A 12,184-nucleotide genomic window follows, 5' to 3' on the forward strand; every position below is an offset into this window, starting at 1 on the left:
AGGTCTGCATTTCCAGGAGGAAACGCGAGATGTTGCGCCGCCGAAACCCCCGTCCCCCGATCCGCGTCTTAAAATGTTGAAAAGACAGGCAGTATATTGTGAATGAGGTCTTTTTTAAAAATTCCACCTTAAGAAACCCTGGATAATTAAGACGTCCCCCTTAAAAATGACCTTTAAAGTGTTACAGGCTGCCTGTGAATTTCTGTGGCCCTCACAGCTCTCCCCGTCAGTCTCTGCCTCTGCCCCTCCCCCTCCCCCCTCTCTCTCTCTCACACGCACGCTCACAGAATAAAACTGACAGACTCATGATTCAATGAATTTCGACCGGTGGGGCACCCTCCAAAAAACCTCAAATATCTCCAAAACTTTTCCAGGTCCAAAAATGAACGAAGCATACCGTAGCGACAAGGAGAGTCTGGTGCTCGAGATGGTGTAAAAATTTTTGCACTTTGAGCGAGATTTGATGGTGTAATTACGAGTTAAAAACAGGCAAAGTTTTGAAAATCTGCGTGCCGAGCCGCTCTTAAAATACATTGAGCTCTATGGGAGGAAAACCCTCCCAAGTGTCAAACAAAAATTCATAACTCAAGAACGGTATTCTCAAACGGTCTGAAACTTACAAGTTTGAGAAAGGGGAAATTTCTCTACCATTTAAAATTTAAATGAAGTCTGTAGGTGAAAGTATAAGGAAGTTATGGTGAAATGTTCGGCAGAAAATTGAAAAAGAAAAAAAATAATTTCAATGGGTTCCTATGGGAGCGTACCCACCCTCCGAACAAATGCTTATAGCTCGGAAAGTTTTCCTCACATCACTTAACCGTATATACCGTTGCGACAAGGAGAGTCTGGGGATCGATATGGTATAAAAAATTTGCAGATTAAGTGAGAATTGAGCATGTTATGACGAGTTAAAAACAGGAGAAAATTTTAGAAACCGCACTCTGAGCTGCTCCAAAAATACATTGAACCCTATGGGAGCCGAAACCGTCCCTAGTGCCGAACAAAAATTCATAACTCAAAAACCGTATTTTCAATAATGTTCAAATTTAGAGGTATTAGAAAGGACAAGGTTCTCTACCATTTAAAATTTAAATGAAGTTTCTAGGTGAAACTATGAGGAAGTTATGGCGATTTGTTCGGCTGAAAAGTGAAAAAACGGCTTTTTGCCACTGAAACTACAGTGGATGACATCACCCCCACTCTAAGAGCCTCCCATTGAAATGAATGGAGGGATTTTGAAGGAGGAAAAGAAAGGGAAGGATGAGTGCAAAAATTCCGAAAACGGAAGTGATGGGAGCCGGTACGCCCGGGTCCGACCGTCTGAAATCCCGTGTCCGTAGCTTGAAAAATGACCGAGTTAGAGCACTTTGAAAATTAATTCCATAGAAATGACTGGGGAAAAACAGAGCGAAAAACGAGTGTAGCGGACGAACGAGTGCGGGTATCGGAAAGCTGTATACAAGCCCACATCGTCGCTATAGGACGCACGATTTCCAGGTGGAACGGAGTCGATAGCTCAAAAGCTGCGGGACTAGTTAAGCGGACAAGGAAACGCGGAATAATAAAAATAATAATAAAAATAATAATAATATGACTTACGGATAACAATATATCGCGCCGCTGCTTACAGCAGCAGGCGCAACATAACTAGAGGTCTGCATTTCCAGGAGGAAACGCGAGATGTTGCGCCGCCTAAACCCCCGCCCCCCGATCCGCGTCTTTCCCGCTTAAAGCGAGGTCCTCGATACGGTAGACCCGCGTGGGTCACTAGGCGACGCTTATGGTGAAGGAGTTTACTGCTAAGCTGTCGGTAGTGGGATGTTAAGGGAGCACTCTCCCACAGCAGTTTACATTGGACTCTATGGAGCTCTGTAGGCCGTGAAAGGAAAACGGGGTCAAAGGTCATGAAGCGGGCGGGCTATCGGCCCATAAATTCACGTGGTGGGACCGTGGACTCTCGGGTCTGCCCGTTTGAATTCTGGTGTCTCTAGCTCGAAAACTGACCGTGTGACAGCAGTTTTAAAGTTTGACAAAAGTTTATGGACATTTTTCCATTAATTCCTATGGGAGAAAAGATGAAACTTCAAATGCTTACTGTGCGAAAACTATGTAACTTTTCCAAAAGCTGTATACAAGCCCGCATCCCACAGGGCAGCTCTACGAGACAAACTTTGAACGGAGTCTATATCTCGAAAACTGTGGGCGGAGTTAACCGGACAAGAATGAACGATCCTCAGAATGAAGGGCAGCAAACGTAACACTAGAGGTCTGCATTTCCAGGAGGAAACGCGAGATGTTGCGCCGCCTAAACCCCGCCCCCCGATCCGCGTCTTTCCCGCTTAAAGCGAGGTCCTCGACACGGTAAACCCGCGTGGGTCACTAGGCGACGCTTATGGTGAAGGAGTTTACTGCTAAGCTGTTGGTAGTGGGATGTTAAGAGAGCACTCTCCCACAGCAGTTTACATTGGACTCTATGGAGCTCTGTAGGCCGTGAATGGAAAACGGGGTCAAAGGTCATGAAGCGGGCGGGGTATCGGCCTATAATTTCACGTGGTGGGACCGTGGACTCTCGGGTCTGCCCGTTTGAGTTCTGGTGTCTCTAGCTCGAAAACTGACCGTGTGACAGCAGTTTGAAAGTTTGACAAAAGTTTATGGACATTTTTCCATTCATTCCTATGGGAGTTAAGATGAAACTTCAAATGCTTACTGTGCGAAAACTATGTAACTTTTCCAAAAGCTGTATACAAGCCCGCATCCCACAGGGAAGCTGTACGAATGAAACTTTGAACGGAGTCGATATCTCGAAAACTGTGGGCGGAGTTAACCGGACAAGAACGAACGATACTCAGAATGAAGGGCAGCAAACGTAACACTAGAGGTCTGCATTTCCAGGAGGAAACGCGAGATGTTGCGCCGCCTAAACCCCCGTCCCCCGATCCGCGTCTTTCCCGCTTAAAGCGAGGTCCTCGATACGGTAAACCCGCGTGGGTCACTAGGCGACGCTTATGGTGAAGGAGTTTACTGCTAAACTGTTGGTAGTGGGATGTTAAGAGAGCACTCTCCCACAGCAGTTTACATTGGACTCTATGGAGCTGTGTAGGCCGTGAATGGAAAACGGGGTCAAAGGTCATGAAGCGGGTGGGCTATCGGCCCATAGTTTCACGTGCTGGGACCGTGGACCCTCGGGTCTGCCCGTTTGAGTTCTGGTGTCTCTAGCTCGAAAACTGAGCGTTTGACAGCAGTTTGAATGTTTGACAAAAGTTTATGGACATTTCTCCATTCATTCCTATGGGAGAAAACACGAAACTTCAAATGCTTACTGTGCGAAAACTATGTAACTTTTCCAAAAGCTGTATACAAGCCCGCATCCCACAGGGAAGCTCTACGAAACAAACTTTGAACGGAGTCGATATCTCGAAAACTGTGGGCGGAGTTAACCGGACAATAATGAACGATCCTCAGAATGAAGGGCAGCAAACGTAACACTAGAGGTCTGCATTTCCAGGAGGAAACGCGAGATGTTGCGCCGCCTAAACCCCTGCCCCCCGATCCGCGTCTTTCCCGCTTAAAGCGAGGTCCTCGATACGGTAAACCCGCGTGGGTCACTAGGCGACGCTTATGGTGAAGGAGTTTACTGCTAAGCTGTTGGTAGTGGGATGTTAAGAGAGCACTCTCCCACAGCAGTTTACATTGGACTCTATGGAGCTCTGTAGGCCGTGAAAGGAAAACGGGGTCAAAGGTCATGAAGCGGGTGGGCTATTGGCTCATAATTTTACGTGGTGGGACCGCGGACCATCGGGTCTGCCCGTTTGAGTTCTGGTGTCTCTAGCTCGAAAACTGAGCGTGTGACAGCAGTTTTAAAGTTTGACAAAAGTTTATGGACATTTTTCCATTCATTCCTATGGGAGTAAAGATGAAACTTCAAATGCTTACTGTGCAAAATCTATGCAACTTTTCCAAAAGCTGTATACAAGCCCGCATCCCACAGGGAAGCTCTACGAAACAAACTTTGAACGGAGTCTATATCTCGAAAACTGTGGGCGGAGTTAACCGGACAAGAATGAACGATCCTCAGAATGAAGGGCAGCAAACGTAACACCAGGAGGAAACGCGAGATGTTGCGCCGCCTAAACCCCTGCCCCCCGATCCGCGTCTTTCCCGCTTAAAGCGAGGTCCTCGATACGGTAAACCCGCGTGGGTCACTAGGCGACGCTTATGGTGAAGGAGTTTACTGCTAAGCTGTTGGTAGTGGGATGTTAAGAGAGCATTCTCCCACAGCAGTTTACATTGGACTCTATGGAGCTCTGTAGGCCGTGAATGGAAAACGATACATTTTGAATTCCACCTTTAAAAACAATTCCACCTTAAGAAACCCAGAATTGTATTGAAATGTCCACATCACAGGCCAAAAGAGTCTTAAAAGCAAAAAAAGATGGCCAATACATTTTAAATACCACCTTAATAAAAATTCCACCTTAAGAAACCCACAGTTGTATTGACACGTCCACCTTTAAAAATGACCACTTTAAATAAAGCTTAAAATGTCGAAAAGACAGCCAGTATATTGTGAATGAGGTATTCTTTAAAAATTCCACCTTAAGAAACCCTGGATAATTAAGACGCCCCCCTTAAAAATGACCTTTAAAGTGTTAGACACTGCCTATGTCCTTCATACCTCTCCCCCTCGGTCTCTGACTCTGCCCCTCCCCCTCCCCCTTCTGTCTCTCTCACACGCACGCTCACAGAATACAACTGACAGACTCATGATTCAATGAATTTCGACCGGTGGCGCACCTTCCAAAAAACCTCAAATATCTCAAAAACTTTTCCAGGTCCAAAAATGAACGAAGCATACCGTAGCGACAAGGAGAGTCTGGTGCTCGAGATGGTGTAAAAATTTTTGCACTTTGAGCGAGATTTGATGGTGTAATTACGAGTTAAAAACAGGCAAAGTTTTGAAAATCTGCGTGCCGACCCGCTCTTAAAATACATTGAGCTCTATGGGAGGAAAACCCTCCCAAGTGTCAAACAAAAATTCATAACTCAAGAACGGTATTATCAAACGGTCTGAAACTTACAAGTTTGAGAAAGGGGACATTTCTCTACCATTTAAAATTTAAATGAAGTCTGTAGGTGAAAGTATAAGGAAGTTATGGTGAAATGTTCGGCAGAAAATTGAAAAAGAAAAAAAATAATTTCAATGGGTTCCTATGGGAGCGTACCCACCCTCCGAACAAATGCTTATAGCTCGGAAAGTTTTCCCCACATCACTTAACCGTATATACCGTTGCGACAAGGAGAGTCTGGGGATCGATATGGTATAAAAAATATGCAGATTAAGTGAGAATTGAGCATGTTATGACGAGTTAAAAACAGGAGAAATTTTTAGAAACCGCACTCTGAGCTGCTCCAAAAATACATTGAACCCTATGGGAGCCGAAACCGTCCCTAGTGCCGAACAAAAATTCATAACTCAAAAACCGTATTTTCAATAATGTTCAAATTTAGAGGTGTTAGAAAGGACAAGTTTCTCTACCATTTAAAATTTAAATGAAGTTTCTAGGTGAAACTATAAGGAAGTTATGGCGATTTGTTCGGCTGAAAAGTGAAAAAACGGCTTTTTGCCACTGAAACTACAGTGGATGACATCACCCCCACTCTAAGAGCCTCCCATTGAAATGAATGGAGGGATTTTGAAGGAGGAAAAGAAAGGGAAGGATGAGTGCAAAAATTCCGAAAACGGAAGTGATGGGAGCCGGTACGCCCGGGTCCGGCCGTCTGAAATCCCGTGTCCGTAGCTTGAAAAATGACCGAGTTAGAGCACTTTGAAAATTAATTCCATAGAAATGACTGGGGAAAAACGGAGCGAAAAACGAGTGTAGCGGACGAACGAGTGCGGGTATCGGAAAGCTGTATACATGCCCACATCGTCGCTATAGGATGCACGATTTCCAGGTGGAACGGAGTCGATAGCTCGAAAGCTGCGGGACTAGTTAGGCGGACAAGGAAACGCGGAATAATAATAATAATAATAATAATAATAATAATAATATGACTTAAGAAGAACAATATATTGCGCGCTGCTGCTTAAAGCAGCAGGCGCAACATAACTAGAGGTATGCATTTCCAGGAGGAAACGCGAGATGTTGCGCCGCCTAAACCCCTGCCCCCCGATCCGCGTCTTTCCCGCTTAAAGCGAGGTCCTCGATACGGTAAACCCGCGTGGGTCACTAGGCGACGCTTATGGTGAAGGAGATTACTGCTAAGCTGTCGGTAGTGGGATGTTAAGAGAGCACTCTCCCACAGCAGTTTACATTGGACTCTATGGAGCTCTGTAGGCCGTGAATGGAAAACGGGGTCAAAGGTCATGAAGCGGGTGGGCTATCGGCCTATAGTTTCACGTGGTGGGACCGTGGACCCTCGGGTCTGCCCGTTTGAGTTCTGGTGTCTCTAGCTCGAAAACTGAGCGTGTGACAGCAGTTTGAAAGTTTGACAAAAGTTTATGGACATTTTTCCATTCATTCCTATGGGAGAAAACACGAAACTTCAAATGCTTACTGTGCGAAAACTATGCAACTTTTCCAAAAGCTGTATACAAGCCCGCATCCCACAGGGAAGCTCTACGAATGAAACTTTGAACGGAGTCGATATCTCAAAAACTGTGGGCGGAGTTAACCGGACAAGAATGAACGATCCTCAGAATGAAGGGCAGCAAACGTAACACTAGAGGTCTGCATTTCCAGGAGGAAACGCGAGATGTTGCGCCGCCTAAACCCCCGTCCCCCGATCCGCGTCTTTCCCGCTTAAAGCGAGGTCCTCGATACGGTAAACCCGCGTGGGTCACTAGGCGACGCTTATGGTGAAGAAGTTTACTGCTAAGCTGTCGGTAGTGGGATGTTAAGAGAGCTCTCTCCCACAGCAGTTTACATTGGACTCTATGGAGCTCAGTAGGCCGTGAAAGGAAAAAGGGGTCAAAGGTCATGAAGCGGGTGGGCTATCGGCCTATAGTTTCACGTGCTGGGACCGTGGACCCTCGGGTCTGCCCGTTTGAATTCTGGTGTCTCTAGCTCGAAAACTGACCGTGTGACAGCAGTTTGAAAGTTTGACAAAAGTTTATGGACATTTTCCCATTCATTCCTATGGGAGTAAAGATGAAACTTCAAATGCTTACTGTGCGAAAACTATGTAACTTTTCAAAAAGCTGTATACAAGCCCGCATCCCACAGGGAAGCTCTACGAAACAAACTTTGAACGGAGTCCATATCTCGAAAACTGTGGGCGGAGTTAACCGGACAAGAGTGAACGATCCTCAGAATGAAGGGCAGCAAACGTAACACTAGAGGTCTGCATTTCCAGGAGGAAACGCGAGATGTTGCGCCGCCTAAACCCCTGCCCCCCGATCCGCGTCTTTCCCGCTTAAAGCGAGGTCCTCGATACGGTAAACCCGCGTGGGTCACTAGGCGACGCTTATGGTGAAGGAGATTACTGCTAAGCTGTCGGTAGTGGGATGTTAAGAGAGCACTCTCCCACAGCAGTTTACATTGGACTCTATGGAGCTCTGTAGGCCGTGAATGGAAAACGGGGTCAAAGGTCATGAAGCGGGTGGGCTATCGGCCTATAGTTTCACGTGGTGGGACCGTGGACCCTCGGGTCTGCCCGTTTGAGTTCTGGTGTCTCTAGCTCGAAAACTGACCGTGTGACAGCAGTTTGAAAGTTTGACAAGAGTTTATGGACATTTTTCCATTCATTCCTATGGGAGTAAAGATGAAAGTTCAAATGCTTACTGTGCGAAAACTATGTAACTTTTCCAAAAGCTGTGTACAAGCCCGCATCCCACAGGGAAGCCCTACGAATGAAACTTTGAACGGAGTCGATATCTCGAAAACTGTGGGCGGAGTTAACCGGACAAGAACGAACGATCCTCAGAATGAAGGGCAGCAAACGTAACACTAGAGGTCTGCATTTCCAGGAGGAAACGCGAGATGTTGCGCCGCCTAAACCCCCGTCCCCCGATCCGCGTCTTTCCCGCTTAAAGCGAGGTCCTCGATACGGTAAACCCGCGTGGGTCACTAGGCGACGCTTATGGTGAAGGAGATTACTGCTAAGCTGTCGGTAGTGGGATGTTAAGAGAGCACTCTCCCACAGCAGTTTACATTGGACTCTATGGAGCTCTGTAGGCCGTGAATGGAAAACGGGGTCAAAGGTCATGAAGCGGGTGGGCTATCGGCCTATAGTTTCACGTGGTGGGACCGTGGACCCTCGGGTCTGCCCGTTTGAGTTCTGGTGTCTCTAGCTCGAAAACTGACCGTGTGACAGCAGTTTGAAAGTTTGACAAAAGTTTATGGACATTTTTCCATTCATTCCTATGGGAGTAAAGATGAAAGTTCAAATGCTTACTGTGCGAAAACTATGTAACTTTTCCAAAAGCTGTGTACAAGCCCGCATCCCACAGGGAAGCCCTACGAATGAAACTTTGAACGGAGTCGATATCTCGAAAACTGTGGGCGGAGTTAACCGGACAAGAACGAACGATCCTCAGAATGAAGGGCAGCAAACGTAACACTAGAGGTCTGCATTTCCAGGAGGAAACGCGAGATGTTGCGCCGCCTAAACCCCCGTCCCCCGATCCGCGTCTTAAAATGTTGAAAAGACAGCCAGTATATTGTGAATGAGGTCTTTTTTAAAAATTCCACCTTAAGAAACCCTGGGTAATTAAGACGTCCCCCTTAAAAATGACCTTTAAAGTGTTACAGACTGCCTGTGTATTTCTGTGGCCCTCACAGCTCTCCCCGTCAGTCTCTGACTCTGCCCCTCCCCCTCCCCCCTCTGTCTCTCTCACACGCACGCTCACAGAATACAACTGACAGACTCATGATTCAATGAATTTCGACCGGGGAGCACCCTCCAAAAAATCACCCGTAGCTCGAAAACTTTTCCCTACCAAAATTGAACGAAGCATACCGTAGCGACAAGGAGAGTCTTGTGCTCGAGATGGTGTAAAAATTTTTGCACTTTGAGCGAGATTTGATGGTGTAATTACGAGTTAAAAACAGGCAAAGTTTTGAAAATCTGCGTGCCGACCCGCTCTTAAAATACATTGAGCTCTATGGGAGGAAAACCCTCCCAAGTGTGGAACAAAAATTCATAACTCAAGAACGGTATTATCAAACGGTCTGAAACTTACAAGTTTGAGAAAGGGGACATTTCTCTACCATTTAAAATTTAAATGAAGTCTGTAGGTGAAAGTATAAGGAAGTTATGGTGAAATGTTCGGCAGAAAATTGAAAAAGAAAAAAAATAATTTCAATGGGTTCCTATGGGAGCGTACCCACCCTCCGAACAAATGCTTATAGCTCGGAAAGTTTTCCTCACATCACTTAACCGTATATACCGTTGCGACAAGGAGAGTCTGGGGATCGATATGGTATAAAAAATTTGCAGATTAAGTGAGAATTGAGCATGTTATGACGAGTTAAAAACAGGAGAAAATTTTAGAAACCGCACTCTGAGCTGCTCCAAAAATACATTGAACCCTATGGGAGCCGAAACCGTCCCTAGTGCCGAACAAAAATTCATAACTCAAAAACCGTATTTTCAATAATGTTCAAATTTAGAGGTCTTAGAAAGGACAAGTTTGTCTACCATTTAAAATTTAAATGAAGTTTCTAGTTGAAACTATAAGGAAGTTATGGCGATTTGTTCGGCTGAAAAGTGAAAAAACGGCTTTTTGCCACTGAAACTACAGTGGATGACATCACCCCCACTCTAAGAGCCTCCCATTGAAATGAATGGAGGGATTTTGAAGGAGGAAAAGAAAGGGAAGGATGAGTGCAAAAATTCCGAAAACGGAAGTGATGGGAGCCGGTACGCCCGGGTCCGACCGTCTGAAATCCCGTGTCCGTAGCTTGAAAAATGACCGAGTTAGAGCACTTTGAAAATTAATTCCATAGAAATGACTGGGGAAAAACGGAGCGAAAAACGAGTGTAGCGGACGAACGAGTGCGGGTATCGGAAAGCTGTATACAAGCCCACATCGTCGCTATAGGATGCACGATTTCCAGGTGGAACGGAGTCGATAGCTCGAAAGCTGCGGGACTAGTTAGGCGGACAAGGAAATCCGGAATAATAAGAATAATAAAAAAAATAATAATAATATGACTTTCGGATAACAATATATTGCGCGCTGCTGCTTAAAGCAGCAGGCGCAACATAACTAGAGGTCTGCATTTCCAGGAGGAAACGCGAGATGTTGCGCCGCCGAAACCCCCGTCCCCCGATCCGCATCTTAAAATGTTGAAAAGACAGCCAGTATATTGTGAATGAGGTATTATTTAAAAATTCCACCTTAAGAAACCCTGGATAATTAAGACGTCCCCCTTAAAAATGACCTTTAAAGTGTTACAGGCTGCCTGTGTATTTCTGTGGCCCTCACAGCTCTTCCCCTCAGTCTCTGCCTCTGCCCCTCCCCCCTCTCTCTCTCTCACACCCACGCTCACAGAATACAACTGACAGACTCATGATTCAATGAATTTCGACCGGTGGGGCACCCTCCAAAAAACCTCAAATATCTCCAAAACTTTTCCAGGTCCAAAAATGAACGAAGCATACCGTAGCGACAAGGAGAGTCTGGTGCTCGAGATGGTGTAAAAATTTTTGCACTTTGAGTGAGATTTGATGGTGTAATTACGAGTTAAAAACAGGCAAAGTTTTGAAAATCTGCGTGCCGAGCCGCTTTTAAAATACATTGAGCTCTATGGGAGGAAAACCCTCCCAAGTGTCAAACAAAAATTCATAACTCAAGAACGGTATTATCAAACGGTCTGAAACTTACAAGTTTGAGAAAGGGGACATTTCTCTACCATTTAAAATTTAAATGAAGTCTGTAGGTGAAAGTATAAGGAAGTTATGGTGAAATGTTCGGCAGAAAATTGAAAAAGAAAAAAAATAATTTCAATGGGTTCCTATGGGAGCGTACCCACCCTCCGAACAAATGCTTATAGCTCGGAAAGTTTTCCTCACATCACTTAACCGTATATACCGTTGCGACAAGGAGAGTCTGGGGATCGATATGGTATAAAAAATTTGCAGATTAAGTGAGAATTGAGCATGTTATGACGAGTTAAAAACAGGAGAAAATTTTAGAAACCGCACTCTGAGCTGCTCCAAAAATACATTGAACCCTATGGGAGCCGAAACCGTCCCTAGTGCCGAACAAAAATTCATAACTCAAAAACCGTATTTTCAATAATGTTCAAATTTAGAGGTCTTAGAAAGGACAAGTTTGTCTACCATTTAAAATTTAAATGAAGTTTCTAGTTGAAACTATAAGGAAGTTATGGCGATTTGTTCGGCTGAAAAGTGAAAAAACGGCTTTTTGCCACTGAAACTACAGTGGATGACATCACCCCCACTCTAAGAGCCTCCCATTGAAATGAATGGAGGGATTTTGAAGGAGGAAAAGAAAGGGAAGGATGAGTGCAAAAATTCCGAAATGGAAGTGATGGGAGCCGGTACGCCCGGGTCCGACCGTCTGAAATCCCGTGTCCGTAGCTTGAAAAATGACCGAGTTAGAGCACTTTGAAAATTAATTCCATAGAAATGACTGGGGAAAAACGGAGCGAAAAACGAGTGTAGCGGACGAACGAGTGCGGGTATCGGAAAGCTGTATACAAGCCCACATCGTCGCTATAGGATGCACGATTTCCAGGTGGAACGGAGTCGATAGCTCGAAAGCTGCGGGACTAGTTAGGCGGACAAGGAAATCCGGAATAATAAGAATAATAAAAAAAAAAATAATAATATGACTTTCGGATAACAATATATTGCGCGCTGCTGCTTAAAGCAGCAGGCGCAACATAACTAGAGGTCTGCATTTCCAGGAGGAAACGCGAGATGTTGCGCCGCCGAAACCCCCGTCCCCCGATCCGCATCTTAAAATGTTGAAAAGACAGCCAGTATATTGTGAATGAGGTATTATTTAAAAATTCCACCTTAAGAAACCCTGGATAATTAAGACGTCCCCCTTAAAAATGACCTTTAAAGTGTTACAGGCTGCCTGTGTATTTCTGTGGCCCTCACAGCTCTCCCCGTCAGTGTCTGCCTCTGCCCCTCCCCCCTCTCTCTCTCTCACACGCACGCTCACAGAATACAACTGACAGACTCATGATTCAATGAATTTCGACCG

The sequence above is a fragment of the Hoplias malabaricus genome, chromosome 5 (assembly GCF_029633855.1).
Source record: "Hoplias malabaricus isolate fHopMal1 chromosome 5, fHopMal1.hap1, whole genome shotgun sequence".
In the NCBI taxonomy this organism is placed as follows: domain Eukaryota; kingdom Metazoa; phylum Chordata; class Actinopteri; order Characiformes; family Erythrinidae; genus Hoplias; species Hoplias malabaricus.